Source organism: Macrotis lagotis, chromosome 6, assembly GCF_037893015.1.
Source record: "Macrotis lagotis isolate mMagLag1 chromosome 6, bilby.v1.9.chrom.fasta, whole genome shotgun sequence".
NCBI lineage: Eukaryota > Metazoa > Chordata > Mammalia > Peramelemorphia > Peramelidae > Macrotis > Macrotis lagotis.
In genome coordinates this window covers 108,993,341-109,017,579 of record NC_133663.1, presented here as the reverse complement: position 1 = coordinate 109,017,579, position 24,239 = coordinate 108,993,341, and the positions used below count along the sequence as shown (strand labels likewise).

At 33.3% G+C, this 24,239-nt stretch overlaps 1 long non-coding RNA gene and 1 pseudogene across 1 annotated transcript; one reads left to right on the top strand and one right to left on the bottom strand.

The window, feature by feature from the left end:
- LOC141492182 (ubiquitin-associated domain-containing protein 2 pseudogene) overlaps positions 1 to 11,629 on the bottom strand; it is a 36,652-nt pseudogene extending 25,023 nt beyond the window's left edge.
- A 5,771-nt stretch (positions 11,630 to 17,400) lies between these two features.
- LOC141491783 (uncharacterized) lies at positions 17,401 to 21,895 on the top strand. The gene is made up of 3 exons (XR_012469758.1): positions 17,401 to 17,481; positions 18,568 to 18,661; positions 21,766 to 21,895. It is a non-coding gene; the product is annotated as an uncharacterized LOC141491783 (long non-coding RNA).
- Positions 21,896 to 24,239: the final 2,344 nt, after the last annotated feature.

Here is a 24,239-nt window from a genome sequence, read left to right as displayed (position 1 = left end):
ACATTTCTAACACAGTACTGAAAAGTAGTTGTGATAATAGGCATCCTTGTTTATCCCATGATCTCATTGGGAATGTCTCTGGTTTATCCCCTTTGAATGTAATGTTTGTAGATGGTTTTAGATAGATACTGCTTATCTTTATAAGGAACAATTCATTTATTTCTATGCTCTCTAGTGTTTTTAGTAGGAAAGGGTGTTAAATTATTTCAAAGGCTTTTTCAGCATCTATTGAGATAATCATATGATGTACAATAGGTTGTCATTGATATAGTTGATTAAATTAAGAGTTTTCTTATTATTGAACCAACCCTGAATTCTTGGGGAAAAAAAATCCTGCTTAGTCATAGTGTATTATTTTAGTGATAACTTGCTGTATTCACTTTACAAAGATTTTCTTTAAGAGTTTTTCATCTATATTTATTAGGGACATTTGTCTATAATTTTCTTTCTGTGTTTTGACTCTTACTGGTTTAGGTTTCAGCACCATATTGGTGTCAGAGAAAGAGTTATGCAGAGTTCTGTCCTCACCTATTTTCCCAAAGAGTTTATATAGAATTGGAACCAATTGTTCCTTAAGTTCTTGATAATGTTGTGTATCCATCTGGAACTGGAGCTTTTTGCATAGGGTGCTCAATAATGGCTTCCTGATTTTGTTTTTTCTGAGACAGAGTTACTTAAGAATTTCATTTCCTCTTAATTTAACCTGGGTAATATATTTTTGTAACTATTCATCCATTTCACTTAGATTATCAAATTTATTGGCATATAATTGGGCAAAATAATTCAGCATTGTTACTTTAATTTCCTCCCCAATGATGGTCAGTTTACCTATGTAATTTATGATATTGGTAATTGGTACTTTTTTAATCACATTAGCAAGAGATTTATAAATTTCATGGGTTTTTTAATAAAAACCAACTCGATTTCATTTATTAATTCAATAGTTTTCCTGCTTTGGATTTATTTAATTTCTCATTTAATTTCTAGAATTTTAATTTGATATTGAATTGCAGTTTTTTAATTTGTTCTATCTCTAACTTTTTTATTGCATGTTTAGTTCACTAATTTCCTCTTTCTCCAATTTATTCATGTAAGCATTTAAAGATATAGCATATCCCCTGACACCTGGCTTGACTATATCCCATAAGTTTTGGTATGTTGTCTCCTCATTGTCATTATCTCCGATGAAATGATTAATTTTTCTATATTTTATTGTTTGCTGCACTCATTCTTCAAAATGAGGTTATTTATTTTCCAATTAGTTTTAGGTCTATCTCTTCAAGGCCTATTATTGCATGTGATTTTTATTGCATTAGGATCTGAGAAGCATGTATTCAGTATTTCTTCATTTCTGCATTTGATTATTAGGGTTTTATGCCATAGTAGATTGTCAATTTTTGTGTAAGTGCCATATACTGCAGGAAAAAATGTATATTCCTTTCTATCCCCATTCAACTTTCCCAAAAGGACAATAATGTTTTGGTTTTTCTATCATTCTATTTGCCTCTTTAACTTATTTCTTGTTATTTTATGGTTAGATTTATCTAAATCTGAGAGCGCCAGGTTGAGGTCTCCTTACAGTAAAGTTTTGCTTTTTATGTCTTCCTGTAATTCATTCAACTTCTCCTCTAAAAATTTGGATGCTTATACCATTTGATACATACATATTTAGTATTGAAATAGCTTCATTTTCTACGGTACCTTTTAGGAGGATATAGTTTTCTTCTTTGTATCTTTAAATGAGATCAATTTTTACAGGTGCTTTGTCTGGGATACCCCTGCTTTTTTTACTTCAACTGAAGGAAAACCTATTTTGCCCCAACCTTTTACCTTTAATTATTATGGGAGACCCTCAGGTACTTTGTCCCTAAAGCTTGACTTTCCATCTCAGCAACAAAGAGCTTGTTATTTTCCATTTTAGCTCCTGCAGTGTTCTAACATTGTGTTTACAAAACCCCCTTCTGCCCCCATACCAACAGCTGTACCTGCAAAGAATTTGCTGCCATATGATTTCTCTGCTTAGCTCTGTCTCCCATATGTGTGGTTTCCCCTTTCTCACTGGGCAAAGAGTCCCTTTGATTGGGGTGGAAAGTCCCCAAGTGAAATAGTGACCACGTGTAAAATTACATTGTGTGAAGGTGTAAACAAGGATGTGGTTTTCCAGCATAAAGACTTTGAAATTCTGATTGACTTGCCTAAATTCTGGCAGCTGTTAACATAATCTGTATGTATCTCTCTGCTTCAAATGAATTTCTTGTAAGTAGCGTGTTGTAGTCTTCTGATTTTGAATCCATTCTGCTATTTGTTTACATTTTATGGTCAAGTTCATCTCATTCACATTCAAAGTTATAATTATTAACTCTTTATTGTCTTCCATGCTATCTTACCTCTGTTTATATTTTCCCCTTTTTTACACTTTATCCATATTTTCCAGTATTTTGTTTCTGAATATCACCACCTTCAGTGTGTTTTCCTCCTTGTATCCATCCCCTCCCCCCTTTGCCCCTTTTCCTTTGCTCCTTCTTCCTTCCCTTCCTTCTGTTGGTTCCTCCTTTACTTCCCCCTTCCCCTTTTCCTCTTAATAATGGAAAGGTAAAATGAGTTTCTCAATTTAAATGAGTATGTGTATGTTAACTTTAGGCCTAATCTGATGAGAGTAAGTTTCAGGTGGTTCTTACCTTCTCACTTCTACACTTTATTGCAATAGGTCCTTTGTACCTCTTTATGCAATGTAATTCATCCCATTCAATCTGCTCCATCTTCCTGTCTCTTCACTATCTCTCAATTTTTAATGAGATATTGTTTTTAAATCATTCTTTCAGAGTCACTGGAAAGTCATGAGTGTCCATCACTTCTGGCTAAGTATATTCTCTCTAATAAAGTTTCAGATCATGATAGTTGCAAGAATCTTTCTCCCAGGTGGGGAATATGGCCAATTCCATCTTATTTGATAGCTCTTTTTTCTTTACCTTTTTAAAAAATCATTTTATGTATCTCTTGAATCTCCTGTTTGATGACCAATTTTTTTTTTTATTTAACTCTGGTCTTTTCATCCACAAGTGTTGGAAATCTCCTATTTTGTTAAATGCTCATCTTTTCCCCTGCAAGAAAAGGTTCAAGTTTCCAGACAGTGAACTCTTGGCTACATTCCAAGCTCCCTTTTTCTTTGGAATATTTCATTGAATGCCCTTTGGTACCTTAATGTTGATGCAGACAGGTACTGTGTAATCCTTACTGTGACTCCTTTTATCTAAATTGTTTATTTCTGGCTGCTTGCAGGATTTTCTCTTTTATATGATAGTTCTGGAATTTGGCCAGAATATTCCTTGGTATTTTCATTTTGAGATCCCTTTCAGTATGGGATTGATGTATTCTTTCAATAACTATTTTGCCTTCTGTTCCCAAGATATTAGGGCAGTTTTTCATCACTAAATTCCTTAATTTTAAGTCAAGGCCTTTTTTTTTCATTGTCAATGTTATGAGGAATTTAAATGATTCTTAGGTTGTCTCTTCTGGGTCTATTCTGGAGGTCAGTGGTCTTGCCAGTGAGGCATTTTACATTTTCTTTTCATTTTGTATTTTTTGAGGTTTTTTTTTAACAGATTCTTGTCATTTCATGAAGTCAATAGTGTCCACAGATTCCATTCTTTTTAGTTTTTTTTTTTTTTTTGCAAGGGAATAGAGTTAAGCGGCTTCCACAAAGCTAGGCAATTATTAAGTGTCTGAGGCTAGATTTGAAAGAAGGTCCTGTCTCCAAGGCTACTCCTCTAACCATTCCAACCATCTACCCTCCCTCATTCTATTTTTTAGAGAATAATTTTCCTGAATTATCCTTGAATAATGTGGCTGTGCCCTGGGGCTAGGGAGTTAATCTCCCTATTCAGCTGGGAGAATTCTGTTACTCACAACTGAGCCTGGGAGTGTGTGGGGGGGGGGGTGAGGGGGGGCTGTTACAGTGTTGATCTGGAAAGAGGTCCTTCCTGAAACTATGGAGCTCATGGCCCTGAGCCAGGTGAATCAATGTCCAGCTTCAATCTGCCATTTTCTTTGCTGGAATTCATCCTCCAGTCTGACTGGGGCTCCTCAGACCTTCACTCCTATGACCAAAGACTTTGTGGTCTTGGATCTTGACTCCCATAGTCTAAGCCACTGAGGTTGATCTTAGGTTATTCTCATTCTTACCCTGTCCCCACTGGCTCTCTGCTCTCCATCCCAGCTTACCCACAGTCCCTGAGACAGACCTTTCATTAGATGATGTTCTCCTAGCTTCTCTTTATGGGATTTGTCTATAAGATTTCTGTTAAGAAGTTTTTTTCATATTATTTCTGAAGGGAAATAAGGAGACCTTAGCACAGTGCCTCTCTTCTCTCTGTCATCTTGTCCAGAATTGCTTGAATTCATTTTTGAAAGAGGAGAAGGATTTCCCCATGAAAAGAGATGGAAATAATTGATTCCAAGCATAGCAGTGGCCTAGACAAACACACAGATATGTAAGAAGCAAGAACTACATTCAATATTTATTATGTGATAGTTTTGAGTAAAAAAGCTTTTTAGTTACTGTAAATAGAGAAGAGAAAAGAAATGATCCATGCCCTCAATTACTTTTCTTTTTAACTAAGGAAAATAATGTTGATGTATAAGAAAATGAGAGTCATCTTGAGCAAATAATCATTCTAAAACCGACTCTGTTGAAAATATATGAGAATATAGAAATATAGAAAATATGTTAGGAAAATATTAGTTGGAGATTTTAAGTCATTTAATATGTTCTAATATATTGAACATTTTCTGAAAGTAAAGATTTGTATTTCAAACATGGCTAACAATTTAACAGATTTATTAGAGAGAATTGTCTGCATAGGAATTCGTCCAGTACATATATATATATATATATATATATATATATATATATATATGTTGATATTATTGTGGTTGATATATATTTAAACTATATATCTAGTTAGCTAGCTATTTATATGAATAACATGTTAAAGATAAAAAATAAAAATAATGGTGATAATTTGAGATTTTTCTGTGACAATCTATAATTGTTATGTGAGAATTCAGTAGATGATGGATAATCTCCTAGTTAAAAGGTGTTTATTGTATAATACAATGGACTAGAAGGAGGAGTCTCTAGCCAAGAGGTATCTGAAATACATTCTTTATAAAGGAATAGAACAGAAATGATTTTCATACCAGAGGATATGGGTCTGAAGCCCCCAAAATTAGTGTCATCAGAGAGACAGACTTAGTTGAGTACTGGAACATTCTTGTGATGATTTTTGTATGTCATGGAATACTCCAGATGCTAAGGGAATTGGTTGTTTTTTGCTTGGGTTTAGAAGACAACCTTCTTCAGTATATTCTGATAACAGGGAGATAGGAGAGATGCTCAGAGTAGATATGTATTTTGGGGAGGGTGCTTGTTATTTGGGATCCCATCAAGATTATAATTGGTATTTAGTTCTCTTAAACTGGATGCAGTTGGAGGTGTAATTATATGAAATTAATATTTTGCATCATGGTACTTTTAATTGCTTTCTGTTCTGTGTCTGATTCAAGATGTGATCAGCAAAGGTAGTGCTATTAGTTCAATGCTTTTTTGAAGCCAGGAAGTCCAGTGGACATTTAGAGCCTAAAGTGACAGATATATTGGATGAAAAGCTGAATGGGCAACTTTTTCAGTGCGTTCTGAAGTTGGACTCCTTCTGACTTGATTTAACAAATGTCACATTCTAATAATGTCTCACTGAATAGATCTAAAATTTTGTTTAAGGCATTGACCACATGACTTCTGCCTGGAAAATGGCATTCATTTATACTTAAAAGGATTTCTCCTTTCTTCTCCTGGGTCTTTATAGTAAAGAACTACAAGCAAATCTGATGAAGAAAATTTTAGTCAATTAGAAATTAATAGCCAAATAGGCTGGTGTGTAGGTTTGACATCTGCTTTTGGCTCTATGCTCTGAAAAGTATTAAGATTCCTGGATTTTTTATATTATAAGGTATATTTAGGTAAGATAAATAAAAAGAAAGTTTTTGTAATGTCAAGTTATGATTCTGTGAAATAGCAATTTCAATTTCTGCTTTAAGGAATGGAATGTGAGTCAATTAATATATCAGGAGAAGAATAAACCATGGTATATTGAGAATTATTTTGTGAAGAGAATTTCATTTGAGCTAAAGATGCTTTAGTTATTATTTTTAGAAGCAAAAATTTAAGACTATAAGTCACTTTCTAGACACTGTACTAAGATAAACATCTAGTATAGGTTATAAAATCAGATTAATTAATCTGGAAACTTTCATTGAATTCACTAGTGCAGTAAATAGAATTATGGAAGTTTTATTTTGCTATAGTGGAGTAAATACACACACACACACAAACACACACACACACACACACAGACACACACACACCCCCCTATTTGATAATAGACTTTGAGAACAGTAGTCTGGCTTCTCTTGTTTGATAAGTACTCAACTAAAGAGATAGTAGAGTTACTTAGAAGACCTTGCATACTAAGACATTAGTTCATTAAAGAGAAGGTCATTAGAAATCTTCTTTTGATATCCTTATCATCTGGATGGTGAGGTAATATTCTATGAAAACATTTTATTCTGCTCTTTGTTGCTGGGTAGATTTTTCACATAAAGATTGTTACTCAGAAAACCTTAACCAATCAGGTTGGAAGAGAGGGCACTAGGGAGGTGCAAAATATGCTAGGCCAAAAATCTTGCTTAACTGTCACCTCAGGGCAGTTCCTTGAACTTCACTACCTTTGTGACTCTTGGAGTATGCCTTTTCCTCCAAATTTCTCTGAAAATAAACTCTCCTTTTTTGCTCGGTGGAGTTTCTATATTTTTAAGTGTATTTTTATCCCACACAACCTGAACTGGAGAGGACTTTTTGGAACAGACTCTGAAGTTTCATAAAGATATTGGATGTCTCCAAGGGACTTCTCCCAGTGGACAGTTCATTTATGTGTATGCGTGGTCTGGTCAGGGGGATCTGCTCCTTTGATATTTGTAACTTTCCTCTTAATTCTGTAGGTGTGCTGTCAACTAATTACGTCCCTTCCCTGTAGATAAATATCATGTTTGCTGTATGTCCATTGCCAAGAAGGGAAAAGAAGGTTACATGAAGAAAATGAATGTGAATGGACTTATTCAAGGGAAGATCAAGTACCTCAGCTAGATTGTGCATAATATGTTAGCAAATGGAATAGTACTTACATTCAGCATAACAATGAGAATTGGTTCCTATACATTGATTCATATTCAGAACCCATAAGATATAAGCAATGATGTGTATATAGGCTGGGGATGTCCCTCAAGAAAAAAATGTTGCCAAAAGTTTTAATGAAATTATCTTATTCCCCTTATGACTTCCTTAAATGATAAAACTAATAATAAGAATAGTCCAAGATTCTGCTTGATTATGATAGAAAGAAAAGGAATAATCAAGCTAATGGTTCTGAAGAATCAGAATTGGGTACCAATCTGAAGATCACCCTAATGACCATTCATAGGAAATCAAGCACTGGTGTGTGGAGCCTTCAATTTGTAATAAATAAAAAGAGGGCTTGTGAGAGGTAATTCCCTAGAAGTGAAGCTTCCTCAAAAAGGGTTAATAATAATAGTAATAATAATGACACTAATAATAATAATAATAATAATAATTACTATTATTATTCTATTGGAATGTATTCTTCTGTAAAACAATACCTGTAAAAACATGTTTTTTTCAAACTATTACAAAAGCATGTTTTTTCAAACATCCTGTGCTGAGCTTGAAGCTCCCAGTTATCTTGCTGTAAATATGTAAAACTATGTTTGTTTTTTCCTTCCTCTTATTAAAACTCTGTTGCTTCCTTCCTGTTATTGAAAATAATGCCTGTAGCCAGTTTACAAAAACATGTTTTTCAAAGCACTATGTACCTTTGTTTTTTGTTTTTATTGATGAAGATTTCTGTGAATAGATTGTGCCTCCTGAAACACAACCAATGGGATAAGGAAGTTATGGAGGAGTTTGCTTTATCATGTAAATAAACTCTTGCTTCTTGTAGTCACTTTACTCCCTAGTCCATGCAACTAGTACCATGAGAGGGCTACCACCTTCTCTTGAGAATGCAATACATAGCTTTTTGCTTTCCAGTTATCTAAATCTTTTATTTTTTTTTCTTTTTTGTGTTGTGGTCTTTGTACCAAATGTAATTTTTGAATAGTAGATTCTGCAACATACATAAATAACTGGGTAAATGTAATTTGTTAATGGGTAGGTCAAGCTAATATAATAAAAATTACAATTCTACCTAATTTTACTTATATATTTATTACCATAATAATCAAATTTCCTAAAAAAATTCTTCAGTGAGTAAAAACATCAATATCCAGGGAATTAATGAAAAAAAAAATGAATTTGAAGTTGACCGAACCATACACAATCTAAAGTTATATTATAAGAAATCAAAACTTAGGAACTTGTTAAGAAATAGTGGTTAATTAGTAGAATAGATTAAGTGAAAAATAAATTGCAGGTTCTGCGATAACTCACTTGTGGATAAAAACTGATAGGAAAACTGGAAGATTATTATCTAACAGAAAGTAGGGATAATCAATATCTCACACCCTATACCAAGATGAGGTCAAAATTGGTGCAGAATTTAGTTTTAAAAGGTAATACATACATGAGTTCAAACCTGGCCTCAGACACTCATTAATTACCTACCTGTGTGGCCTTGGGCAAGCCAGTTAACCCCATTTGCCTTGCAAAAATCTAAAAAAAAAAAAGGTAATATAAGAAACATCTTCAAAGAACAAAGAATAGTTTATCTGCCTTAAATATGGAAAGGGGAGCAGTTAGTGACCAAAGAAGAGATAGAGAACATAAAAAAAAAAAACAACCATTTTAATTTAAGTAAAACAAAACCACCGAAACCAAGATTAAAGGGAATGTTGTAAGCAGAGGAACAATCTTTACAACTAATGTCTCTGAGAAAGGACTCATTTCAAAATATATGAAGAACTGAATAAAATTATTTTTTTGTTTGTTTGCTTATTTATTTATTTATTTATTTATTTATTTATTTTGAATCCAATAACCTTTCCCCCAGTCTTGCTCCCACCCACACACACAGAAGGCAATCCTAGTATTTACATTATTTCCACGATAAACATTGATCTAAGATGAATGTAATGAGAAAGCAATCATATGCTAAAGGTAACAGTCTTTGGTCTCTTTTCAAACTCCACATTTCTTTATACATTGCTAAAATGGTCTTGTTTAACAGCAAACATAATACCCCCTCCTCCACAAAAAAAAATATAGAATCTCATGAGAAAGAAAAGAAAATAAAAGAAAGAAAAATATGTGTTTCAGTCTCTGTTCTGATGCCATCAGCTCTATCTCAGGTGGATCGAATTCTTCATCATAAGTCCATCAAAGAAGCCACCTCCATACTTTTCCACAGTTGCCATCTCTGACAGTAAGTCCCTCCATCCATTTCTCCCTACTACCATATACTATATTTTCTCTCTCCCTTCACCCCTTCTCTCTTCCAAAATGTGATGTAGGGTAGCCAAGTGGTGCAGCAGACAAAGCACCAGCCCTGGGGCCAAGAGGTACCCAAGTCCTCATACCACCCCAGGGACCCAGCAAGCAGCTGGCCCCATGGTCTTGGACAGGCCACCCAATCCCAGCACCTTGCAAAAAAGAAAAAGAAAATATGTTATAGCTGACTATTCTTTCCCATGATCTAACCTCTCCTCCATCATTCACAACCCCCTCCCCTCACCCTGTCCCCCTTCTCTCCTCCTTACTCCATATGTCTATACTTGATTGCATGTGTATGCTATTTCTTATCTGAGCCATTGTAGATAAGAGGGAATTCATTCTCCCTTGCCTTCCCCCTTCCATATCTTTGAAAAAGCTCATTGCAAAAAACTGTCTTTTATATGAAGCATCTTAGCCTATTCCACCTCTCCTTTCTCTTACTCACAGTACATTTCCCTTATAGCCATTGACACCATTTTTACAATATCATATATCTTCAAATTCAGCTCTCTTCTGTGATTCATCTATAAAAGCTCCTTCTACCTGTTCTACCTAATGAGGAGGCTCATATTAACATTATCAGTATCATTTTACTATGCAAGAACACATACAATCCATCTTTATTATGTCCTTCATAATTTATCCTTCTCTTCCACTCTCCATGCTCCTCCTGAGTCCTGTATTTGAAGGTCAAACTTTCTGTTCAGCTCTGGTTATTTCAACAGGAACATTTAAAAATTTCCCTTTTTCATTGAAAAATCCATCTTTTCCCCAGGAAGAGAATGTTCAGTTTTCTCAGTTGCATCCAAGCTCTTTTGCCTTCTGGAATATTATATTCCCACCCCAGGAGCCCTTAGTATAGTTGCTGCTAAATCCCATGTGATCCTAACTGCAGCTCCACAATTTTTGAATTGTGACCTTCTGGCTGCTTGTAATATTTTCTCTTTGACTTGGGACTTCTGGAACTTGCTATAATGTTACTGTTTTTTTTTCTCTTTCTGGGGGAAATCAGTGGATTCTCTCAATTTCTGTTTTTGCCCTCTGCTTCTAAGATGTCAGGGAAATTTTCTGTAGGAATTCTTCAAAAATGAGGTCAAGGTTCTTTTCCTGATCATGACTTTCAGGTAAACCAATAGTTTTTAAATTATTTTTTCCTGAATCTGTTTTCCAGATGAGTTGTTTTTCAATGAGATGTTTCACATTTTCTTCTAATTTTTGATTCTTTTGGTATTGAAGCATTGTATCTTGATTTCTCATAAAGTCATCAGCTTACTTTAGCTCCATTCTCCATCTGAAGGATTTGTTTTCCTCATAGTTTTCTTATCTTCTTTTCCATCTGTCCAATTTTGCTTTTTAAAGCATCTTTCTCAATAACTTTTTGAACTGTTTTATCCATTTGACTTAAGCTGGTTTTTAACATGTCATTTTATTCAACATTTTTTTTGGATCTCCTTGACTAAGCTGCTGACTTCATTTTTTTTTCCTGCATATCTTCCATTTCTTTCCCCCATTTTTCTTCTATCTCCCTTACTTGATTTTTCAAAATCTTTTTTGAGCTCTATCATAGCCTGAGCCCAACTTCCATTTTTCTTGGAGTCTTTAGATGTAGACACTTGTACTTCCTCATCTTCATATTGCCTATTTTTATCCCCCTTGGGATCATAGACAAAGTATTTGCCAATGGTCCAGTTTTACTTTTCTCTCTGTTTACTCATTTCCCCAGCCTGTGCATGGTTTTGGGGTGCTTCTTGAGCTTTTGGAATTATTGGGACACCCCCCCCAAGGGATTTCAAAGTGGTTAAGCTTTGACTGCTCTCCTGGTTTGTGAATGACCACAAGAGCACCCCTCTGCCATGGCCCTGAGGGGAGGGTCCTTATTCTATGCGGGGGCCTAGACTGTGACCAGGACCTGAATGCAGTCCGGTCCCCAGAGTCCTGATGCAGGGCCAGAGGACAGACCTTGGAATTGTGTCTTACTCCCTTACCTTCGATGGGCTGAGCACTCAGGGCATAATTGCCAGGAGTCTCCTGCTTGCTGGTATTTGTTTCTGTTTCCCTGGATCTGGGCATGCTGATGACTGCAACTGCCCTGAGGGCCTAGGCTTTGGGAACTCTCTGTCAGAGTGCTACCAGTTCATTCTCCACGTTTTGCCCAGTGCTCCCCAGGATGTAGGACAGGAAACTGCTTCTGCTGCCAAGAGCTGCAGCTCCCAGGCACTCTGAGAATGTTCCCAGGAGGCTGAAGTTACTTCACTTGGCAGGCCACCTCTGTAACCCTGTGGAATGGAGTTTTTCCACTGTTTTCCAGATTACCTTGAACTGGAGAATTGGCTCACTGGATCTTTCTGTGGGTTCTATATCTCAAAATTTTGGTTAGAGTCATAATTTTATTATTTATGAAATATTTTTGAGAGAGCACCTAAGAAAGGCCCTTCTCTTTCCACCATCTTGGCTCTGCCCCATTTCAGTCAAATTTATGAAAAAACAAACAAATCTTTTCTAATTGACAAAATAATCAAAGGATATGGAAAAGAAATTCTCAGGTGAAGAAATCAAAGCTATCTATAGTCAAATGAAAAAATTGATCTAAATCATTATCGATTGGAGAAAGGCAAATTTAAACATTTATGTTAGTACCTCACACCTATCAGATTGGCCAATATTACTAGAGAGGAAAAATAATCTATTGGAGGGGATGTAGGAAAGCTGGGACACTAATGCTTTGTTGCTGGAGTTGCTAACTGATCCGTCTTTTCTGGAGAGCAATTTGGAATTGTACACAAAGGGTAATAAAAATATAACTACCCTTTGATCCAGAAATATCACTACTGGGTCTGTAACCTGAAAAGATGATGAAAAAGGCTAAAACTCTTGTGCAAAAGCATTCAGCGCAGCTATTCTTTTGCAGTGGCAAAAATTTAAAAATTGAGGGGACACAAATCAATTGGGGAATGACTGAACAAATTGGTATATGCAATTGATGGAACAGTATAGTTCCAGAAGAAATCAGGAGAATGAGATTTTAGAAAACCTAGAAAGACTTTCATGAATCGATGCTGAGTGAAATGAGCAAAAGAACATTATACATACAAATCAACAACAACATGGGGTGAGGATCAATGATGATGGACATGTCCACTTCAACAGTACAATCATCAAAGACAACTTTAAAAAAAACTTGTGACAGAAAATATCAACCATAACCAGAGTAGGAACTGTGGAGTTAAATGATGACCAAAATTTATTATCTTCAATTTTTTAAAGTTGTTGTGTTTTATGTAAATTTTTCTCTTTAATGTTTTCTTTCTTCTGTTTGGATCTGATTCAACTCTCACAACAGGATCATTATGGATCTATGTTTATCATGATTCTAACGTGGGCCCTGTATGAGATTGTTTTCTGTCAGGGAGAGGGAAGAGGGAAGGGGGAAGGAGGGAGAAAAATTTAATACTCAAAATCTGCCAAAAAATCTGATCAGTAAAATCTCCCATTGAATGTAGTTGGAAAACCGAATAAATATTTTTACCAATAAAAAATAAAAGGAAGAGCAAGTTGCGCATGAAAGAGTTGTAATTTCCTGCATAATTATCTTTTCATTCCTAAATTTAAAAATTAAATAAAAATATTTTAAAAGGAAAAATAAAGTAAATAGTTGATGCTATAAAGATAAAGAAGTACTTTAAGAGTCTATTCCAAACCCATAGCTATAGGGAAATCGAAGTTTATAATTATGGATTGTACAATAAACATGTTTTAGATTTTTTCAATGTAATGATTGGTTATAGTGATTTTTCTCTTTTCATAATAGAGTCAAGATCTCTTGATTCAAGAAGATCTGAATTTGCATATTGCATAAGATAATTACTAATTGTGTGACCCTGGTGGGGTCATTTCATTTTCTATCTCATTTGCTTCATCTGTAAAATGATCAAGCAATATAATTTCTAATTTTGGTGATCAAATAGATAAATGGATGGATGTCTAGATAGGTAGATACATACACACATAGATACATACACAGATAAATAGATGTGTTAAATTTTTTTGGAAACCAAAGTTTATTGGAAAACTTAAAATCTTCTGTAAATCTTTTCTGACATAACTGATGATGAATGATTATGCTGATGATGATTTAGAAGCAACCAGAAGCTGGAACTTGCTTGAATAATAAGAATCATGATTATCTGTTAAAAACTTAAAGGTCAGTTCCATTTCAGAGAAGCCTCAGGATCCCATGCAACCTTATAATAACGTAGTCATTTGTTTTGGAGAGGAGGGATTTTTTTTTGCACATTTTGTTTTGTTTATTTTGCATATTTTTAAAAACAGAATTTCTATATTGATGAAACAAGGGATTGGCCGAGATAAATATAATGCTAGTCTATCAGTAAAGGCTGATTTAAAAATTAAACTTAAAATAAAGTGTGGATTTTCAAAAGTTAATGAGCTGTTTTCTAGATTAATTAGGGCTCAAATAGGAAATAGCATAGATTGTACAAACATAGTACATGACAAATGACATAGCACATGGTCTTTTAATGCACTATTAAATTGCAACTGTCCTGGGTAAAAGAAATATACACAAAGACTGTCAGGAGAACCTAAAGTCATAGATCATCTCCCCATAAATAATAGTTACCTGTCAAAACAGAACTGCAGCAGATGCAATAATTCATATTAAGTATCAGAGTTTCAATTACCTGTGCACCTGTACTGATACTGCATATTTTCTTCCTAAATTCATTAGAAGATTGCAGATGCACTTAAGACATAATGCATAGAGTCAAATAGTGATAATATATATATATATATTATATATATGTACATATATTTATATATATATATATATATATATATATATATCATCTAAGTTAAGGAGGTAATGTTTCCAGTAGCAAGCAAATGCTAAATGAAAAATGCTAAATAAAATATTACCTAATCATATGAATACACAATTTTAGTATGTAAAATATATAGTTGCAATTTCATAATTTAATGAAAGTTCATTTTAAATGCAGTGATATTATTTCATCGCTGATTTGTTCAATCCCATTATAATCTGTTTTAAAAGACCATTATAATCTATTTCATGAGAGTATCTACTGAAGCATTTGGAATATAGTTTATCATTTTTAATCATTTAAAAAACAATACCAACAATTACTATAGTAATAGCAACAGCAATTTAACTCAATGTTATTGTGAGTCACCAAGTCACAGTTCAATCACTAAATACAACTATTTTAAAGATTCAATTAACCTCAAAATGAATCTCTCTCTCTCTCTCTCTCTCTCTCTCTCTCTCTCTCTCTCTCTCTCTGTCTTTTGATATACTTAATCAGATATTTCTATTTAATTGTATCTGTTTTATATTTATCTGTTGGAATAATGGGAGACATTTAATTTATTTCACTTTTTAATAAATTAGTTTTTAACATTTTCCAAAGGATATTAACATATATGATAAAACAAGAACATGAATGGTATTAGTCTCTTGTCCCCAGAAAGGGTCATACTCTTCAATATGCTCCCCTGGTCTCTTGGAGGTGTGAATGCAAAGGTAAAGTAGATTTTCTATTGGGTCATTTCAAGCAGATTGATCAAAACCTCACTCTTCATCATCTGGCTTCTAATAAATATTAACATATATTTGAGATCTTCAACTTTAAGTAGCTCCCTATCATAATCTTTCAAAGCTTTATGACAAAACAATTACCTTGAATATCCTTTCATCTAAAAGCAGGAAAAATAAATGAAATCTAGATAGAAACAACAGCAGAGCTATTCACTTCAGGGATGAAGGGTATCAGTGAGGTAATAAAGTTCTGTAGGTTTATTATTCACTGAAGGCTTATTCCTTAATTTCTCTTTAAAACATAACCAATCAGTAATATAGAGTCATTTAAGACAAACAATTACGACAATCATTTAAAATTTCATTCAATATAAAATGATATATGAATTTAATTTCCCTTTTTTTAGACTACATCTTCCTATCTCACTCAGGCTATTTAAGTTCATCAATAACTTATAGACTTGACCTCATTAGCACTACTTCTAATTTTGTCCAGTTCTCTTCTATTTGTTCAGATTTCTGGCTCTTCTGGAAATTAATCATATTGTTTCTAGAATTAGTGTAGACTATTGACATTAGCCTTACTATAATATCTGAACTCCTGAGTTCAGTTGATTAATTTACCTTATCCTCATTAGTTAGCAAGAATTGCTGGTATGTGTCACCCCTCTCATTTGCACGAAACCTTTAAATTTTAATCATAACCAAGGCACTATATTGATCATTGAAACATAAATTACCCATAAGGAATTCATAGACTTGTGAAAAGCTAAGACACTTATATAAATGTATATAATATGTAAATGGAGCAACATTTCAGGAAAGCCAAAAATGGAATGGTTTTTCTCTAGAACTGGAGTAGGGAACCATTTTTTTGCCAAGGACCATTTGAAGATTTATACCATCATTTTCAGGACATATACAATTAAAAATTAGCCTTCTATATTTGAATAACATTCATTTAATTTATTCCTAAAAAGATTGGAGATTTTTTTTGAATTTCCAGTGTTGCCTGTGATTCTTGTGGCAGGCCAGACTAAATAATTTCATGAGACTTTATACTACCTGAAGACCAAATGCTCAAATGCTCCTACTCCTAATCTAGGAAAAGGATGAGGATCATGGAGATGGGAAATTTGCAAAACTACTAGTCTCATAGAATATTCTCTTATTTTTTAAAATTTTCAGTTATTTGAGTTGAAAACATTAATAAAAATAAACAGATCTCTTCAAATAGAGATATAACTTTGATCTCCATTGATATGTATGTAAGGCCAAAATGGTTTTCAGGTGGAAAATGTAAATCTTTAAATGTGAAAAGAACTTTTAAAGATAAGAAGTCTTTATTCTTTCAAAAAAGGAAAGTTGGTTCATAGCTGAAATAGCCTAAATATAAATTAAATTGGGGGAGCTAGATGCCATAGTGGATAGAATTCTGGAGTCAGGACCTAAGTTCCCATCTCAAACACTTGAACCCTACCAGCTGTGGGAATTGGGCAAGTCACTTAAGTCTATTTTCCCACAGAAAACCAACATATATACATATACATATATGTCTACGTATATGTATAGATAGATAGATAGATAGATAGATAGATAGATAGATAGATAAAATTTAATGACATTTAACACTTGCTTCCTGGCCTCCTTTGCTAAAAGTCACATTTTACCTTTCTATCAAGTTTCTCTAGTAATCTTAAGGGGTTAGGGCATGTCTGGATTCCTGGGTACTCTGCAAATGGTTCCAACCCCTCCATAAGTATTCATTCCAATGTAGGGGGTCTTCTATTTCCTTGTTTTTTCAATATTTACATTTTTAAGGTTTTTTGCAAGGCAATGGGGTTAAGTGGCTTGCCCAAGGCCACACAGCTTGATAATTATTAAGTGTCTGAAGACAGATTTGAACTCAGGTACTCCTGACTCCAGGGCCAGTGCTCCATCCACTGAGCCATCTAGCCACCCCTAATTGTTACATTTAATTAGTTTCTACTAGTTACTTCAAAGGTAAATTAAGTACAGTCTACAATAACTGAAAGATATAACCCCCTCCCCTCTTTGCACTACTTCAGTCTCTATGGACTAAAAAAGTTTTATGTTTATAGCTTAACTTGGTTCCTGCGTATCACAGTCCCAAGTTAAAAAACTCAGACCAAAGTTTCAGGCACCCTAAATTTTCAATTTTTTATTTCCCTGCTGGACTGACTGGATGATTATAACATACCATCTGGAATTCTGATTCCAAGGTTGCTATGGCTTAAAATAATGGTTCCAGTGGGATTCAATGCCAATACCAGAAACCAATGACAAGTGAAATGGAATAAGACACACACCATGGAATTAATAAGAGGTGGGTATGGGTTGATAGCCATACTCCTGGTTCAGTTACTCTTGCCTGCACCATGGGTAAACTTTAATGGTCAGTAAGTCCTCTGAAGTGTGTTGGAAGGAGTTTCAAGAAAGGGAAGTTGATTTTCCCTCAGTCTAACCAATGTTAAAGACACAACCTATTCTGGCTATACAATCAGGTAAATGACACCACTGTTATTCACTTGTTAGAGAAATGTACAGTAGGAATGAAAGTGTGAGATTGTGTCTTATGATTCCATAATTCAAGTATGTTAAATGAATGGAAAAAGGAAAATAAACTACAACTCTCCCAACAAAAAATTTTCACATGACCCTGCCCATACCTGACACTATGCCTTTGTTATGTTTCTATAAAATATCTTCAGTGGTCTAAGATAGATTAGGGATCCACTATTCAGTAGTCCTGTTACCAAGGTCCAGTGCTGTAACTAAACATTACCAATTAATGCAATAAACACTATAAATCAGCATATAATTTTATCTATCTATCTATATATATATATATTTATGTGTGTGTATGTATGTGTACATATATTCGTATATATATATATATATTTACATCTATATATATATATATATATATATATATATATATATGTATACATTTCTATATCTTTATATCCTCACACTGACATGGATTTCCTTTCTTTAGTATGTCAGCATTGTCTCAGGATATACCACCATGCAGGTGAATTATTGATATCATCAGGGCAGAACAGATTTGCATCTTTAGAGGAAAACACTAAGGAACAGGGTGACTCCATGTGTGACAATGTAGGGAAAGCCCAATTATAGAAATATAATTAATTTGTCATGAAAAGTAAAGTTCTTTGACACATAATTAGTTCATATTGCTTAATATAGTTTTCAGATGACAAAGATATTCTTCAGCACAGAGTCATATCTTATAGTAGCACACTCAAATCCAATTCACAAGAATGTCATGCATCACCCACCTTCCATCACCATCTTCCTTGAGCACAAAGGACAAGCAATAACTATATGTATATTTGCTTATACTCAACTCAGTTCATTAACCTCAAGGGATCTATTTCCATTCAAGCAGAAATTCTTATGAAGAAAAGTAGTGTTTTTTTACACAGCAAAAGGATTGGACTTTACTCAGACATGGGAGAGAGCATTTGTTCATCTTGGTTAAGGTAAGCTAAAATTCTTTTTTTTTTCTTTTTCATTTGCTATTGTACAATTTTTTCCTAAGTTTCTCATTTCTGTTTTCTTGCACTTTTACAATTCTTAATTGGCCATGAATAAAAAAGGCATTGTTATTGGCTTGGATCTGTAGCCATAGTTTACCAACTCCTGGCCTATAGAACTATTGATGTCTTACCATGTTTCTTACACATTGTTAATTTTGAAACATACGTAAATGCTTTATTACCAATTCAAATTTTAAATTAGATTCTAATTATTATAAATAATTTATATATATTTTTCTTCTGAAAATATCATGGGGCTAGACTGAGTTAGAATTTTAGTGCCAAAAAATATCCTCAATTTATAAAGAAGGAAACTGATATTTAGAGATGTCAAAATGTTTTTTCAAGGTTACTCAAGTATCAATCATCAAGGGTGGGATTTCAACCTAGGATTGAATATGTATACTGTTATATGAAAAAATATTGTAGAAACACATTAACCACATCATATATGTATATGCATAAACATACATATGGATGTCTAAGGTTAGTAATTTCATGTTTTCTAGACCTAACATAGAAATTTCCTGATTTTATGATTTTATGCTACTGCATGAAAAAGAATAGAAGATGATAAAACTGAAGAGAGTGAAATCTTGGAATTCATTAATCCTGTCTTCTTTCTGAAGCTTAAATTCTTCTCTTGATTATCTCTGATCCATTCTTTTCACCACTTTTTCTTGAATACATTGCCCAAGTACTATATTTCACTTTTAGACAATTCTTTTAGGAATTTATCTTATATATTTATTCATCTCTTCTCTTTCTACACACACACAAACACACACACACACAGTGAACCCTATTACTTTCCAAATTTCGTTATTGTTATCGACTTCATTTAAAAGTCCATCAGTCAGGTTACCAAACTAAATGTCATCCTTGCCTTCTCATTATCTCTCACTCCCCAAATCCAATCTCTTGTTATAGACTGTTCATTTCAGTTCTTTTTTAATGTCTCAAAAACTTTCCTTTTGATGCTTTTGATATTTTCACTAGACAAACAGGCTTTTATTATCTTGTGCATGGACTAGAGTAAAGACACAGTAATTTATGTCTTGATCTCAAGTCTCTCCTTCCATCATCCACTTAGCTGTTAAATTCATCTTTTTAACTTGCAGATCAAACTCTATCAAACTTGTATATGAATTCCTGTTACCTTTTATTAAGATCATAAATAAAAGTTTCTGTTTACATTAAAAGTTCTTCATAATATTGCCTCTTCCATCTTTTCCAGACTTCTTACATCTTACTCCCCCAATCTTACTCATTACTTGTCATAATACATAATCCAATGAAACTAGCTTCATTGCTTTCCCTTTCACAAAACAACATTTCCTGTGTAGGCATTTTCACTGACTGACATACTTGCAATTCTTTTCCTCTTGATCTTTACTTCCTGAATTCCAAGGTTTCAAATTATATTTAAAATCCAACTTTCTGTTTTTGCTTTTTAATCATTTTAATTGATCCTGACTATAGATTTTTATATTATATTATTAACATAAAAATTATGAGCATTTCTTCTGTTTAAGCCACTAAACTGTATCAAACAGGTCCTTATATTTTTGCCTTTCCCCTCTTTTTCTTTTGTATTCTCTGTCTTTAGCACACTTCCTAGATTATAGTCTCAATAAGTACTTAACTACAAAATCCAATTTTCATATCAGCAACTTCCCCACACTGTTCTAGGTAATTGATATCCTTTTACTTGATGATTCCAACATCCACCATATATATATATTTATATATATATATATATATATATATATATATATATATATATATCATCACTGTAATTATAAAGTTAGCAACAGAATTGATCAAATTTAGCTTTGATTTCCAACCAATTGATAAAAATAATACAGGACAGAATAGGTCAAATGACAGTCTTATTATTCTAGAGAACCCTTTCAAAGTTGAAATCAATTGCTTAATCAATATTCTTGATATCCATTTATTCAAACACTTGCTAATCCAAGTAAGTGGTCTCTCACTTTAAACCCAAAGCACTATCATGTCCATTTGATATTGTAAAGGATTTTGACAGAAGTTTTGTTGAAATCAAATTGGAGAGTGCCTCTTGCATTTTCATGATCTACTTATCTAGTAGCACTCTCAAAAAAAAGATATGGAATTATTCTGAGATGTTTTGACTGAACATTGTCAGAGTATTAATAAGAGTGAACATATTGAAACACTATATATAGAGGGCATAAAAAATTCCAAGTCTTCTTCATAGATGTTTCATCTTCTGCAAAGTCAAGTTGACTTCAATTTTTTTGGATTATTAATAGTTTGCCCTTTAGCATGCATCAGTTTTACTTAAATTACACCAAATTTTATTTTCTCTTGTTTAACACAAAGCCATACTGATTTTCTATAACTTTACTATTTAGATTTACAATGTGTCATTGCTGTCCCTGGAATGTAGATTGCTCTTATGATTTTGTGAAAGATGTCTTTTCCTTTAACATAATACTGTTTACCTCTGATTTCCTAGACTTGCTTTTGAATGCATATCTGTTCCACAGGGTAACCTACTAAAATGCTATATCTTGCAAAATTTCTGAAAATGAAGAGTGTTTGAACATATTGTTATTTGGGAAATAAAATTATTCTGTTTTTCTATCTTTGCTAGTTAAACAGTGAAGAAGTCATCAGGGGCCAAGGATTTAATTCCTTTTAAATCATCTCTTTTTCTAATAGGTCTTATCAAGCTGTTGCAGCTTGCTGGATCTGTGTTGTACTGCTGATGGTAAACAAAGTTCCAGCCATGATAACACTTTAATTGGGCAGGGGTATTAACAAAGATAACAAACTTCTTTGAAAATAATGCTTATGTTTACTTCATCACTGGTACAAAGAATGAGTATCAATTCTAATCTTAAAATGTAAACGAGGAAAACCATGATTTCCTGAAGTTCAACATTGCAATCATCTTTCATTACTCAAATAACAGTGGAAAATTAATTTTATTTCAGAAGCCAAAGTCAACCAAAGGTGTGTGAAAAGATATATGCAATCTCTGTTATGTTTTCTTTCAGTTGTAGTTGGGACAAACATGAAGATGAAGATTTGTTGGCTCATCTTTCCCCTCCTCTCCCAGAAATTCTGATCCCTGTAATATTCAAATTAATAGTGAGACTATCTACTGTTAATACTTGGAAGTGTTGAATAAACCTCATATGACACAGTGCAATAATTTGTAGTTTTCTACGTTCTAATTACAATCATATGAAGAAATTATACAACCAAGGATTTAAGGGTGAGTTTTTCTACACTTCCATTCCAAACAGTTTCAAATTTAAACTACACTCATTTTCGAGGCAAAATTTTAGTTATCTGTCTTTAACTTATCTTTGATATCATACATTCTCTGAATTGCTTATTCTTAGACAGGTCAGGTCACTCTGACCAGATTGTCAATATACAAAGGTTAACAACAAAACTCATATCTCAAAATTCTTTCCCTTGGAATTGCAACTTTAGTATCGAACAACATCCTAGCCTAATCAGTGAGTAGGAAAGAGGAGGGAAAAAGTGACCCCCCCACCACCAACAACAGTAGAATTCACAGTTAGAGAAACATTTACATATTTTTTCTTTTATTTAAATGATGTATATTACTAACCTTTGTGATAAATCTTGGCATGTTAGTCAAATTCAGTAAATAGAGTGAATGACATAAGCACACCCACCAATAACATTCACAGTTACACTGAGCTTTAAATCGATGCCTGTGTGCATTCAGTCCTGAACTGTTTCTTGCCCTTTTTTAATCTCAGCAAGGAAAACTCATTGACATTCTATCTTTTTTATTGTCTCCATATGGAAGCAGCAGGAAGAATCTATGAAAATTGCTTTCTTCATCATTTCAGCTGGTCAGAGCATGGAGATCAAGGTTAATGAGCTCAGTATTCTGGGTATGAGTCCAGAAAGAAAAAAAATAGAATTTTCCATTTTTCCCCATGGCTACAATGTAACCTTAGTTCCAATCAGCTATCTTCAAGGTTATCTTACTACTCAAAAGATTACATCAACAGGTATTTGTCAAGCAACCATTACTTAAAAAACACTTTTGGGACTAACAGAAAAATTATAACACTTCACTTATTTGGATAGCAAACATCTGTTACCTTCAACTATATAGAATATAGCCTCAAACCCAGAAGTAAGTAAAAATAAATGCCACATAATTCTTACATTGATGTATTCGGATGACCTTCTCAGGTCTATTTACTCTTACTGTAAACACAATTCTGACAAGTTTGATTATCAGTTATTCTAGTGCATTTCAGATTAGAAGCAATTAATTAAAAAAGTAGATGGATGAATGTTAGAAATAGGCACTGAGCAACAGCAAGAATTGACAAGGTTATCCTGATATTGATGGAGTAAAGAAGAAGAAAAAAACTGATAACTTTAAAGCATAGCAATTCAGACATTTATTTGGCGAGCAAAGAGTCCTCTCAAATTCTGATAGTACCTGTGTATACCACTGAACAATATGACAGATGCAACAAGAAATCACACTTAGAATTATAGCCTTTAAAATTTGAAAGAATATTCAAACCTTTCTAGTTTAAGCACTTTATTTTACAGAGAAGAAAACCAAAGATTAGTAAAAAACTTAAATATGGTTTCCTAGTACCTCAGTAGAAGAGTGAGAATTTGAAGCCCGATTCAGAATAATTCTCTTTAGAAATTGCTATCTTTTTTTCCATTTTAGAGGGCAAGAATGTAAGGAATAGAGAAGATAGTTGAATGATCCAGGTCAAACGTATACTATAAAGTCAATGTCTACAATAGGAAACAGAGTCGGTGTTAATGAATCTGAAATGAATTTCAGGGGTATACTAAGATTTCCCCATTTCAGAAAAGGAGTAGGGCCCTAGGGATAATATATGACTTGCCAATGATTACATAATCAATGATTTGGGAGTTGAACTCAGGTCACAAGACTTCAGAATTGAATGTCTTTCTAAATTTATTGAACTTTGAAATTCCTAACAATACATTCTCTACTATCTTTTCAGTGTTCAAAATTACCAAGAGTCAACAATAGTTTTTGGGCTCATAATATCCTACTTAAGAAATCTTGCTTATATGGATTAGATAATATAAAGATTCTCATAAGAAACAAAGAATCAAGCACAGATATCAGAGTGAGAAAGGCGTGTATATTAAAGGGAAAGGAGATTAATCAGACTAGAGTAAATAGAACATGCTTAGGAATACTGTTGAAAAAAATTGGTAGCAAAAGTAACAGGGCCTAGATTCTTGATCAAGAATATATAACTTATCTGCTAGGAAATTAAAGATTATTGTGAATTTTTGAATGAGGAAGAGATATGAAGCAAACACTTTTATGAAGATTTAAAGGTAGATAAAAATCTCATTAAATTTATGTCTATAAGAATAAGGAAGAAATTAACATGAAGTCAGACAAGAAAGATAAAGAATATAAGTAACAATTCAATTTTTATTCATATTTTATTTTTCAAATACATGTTATAAA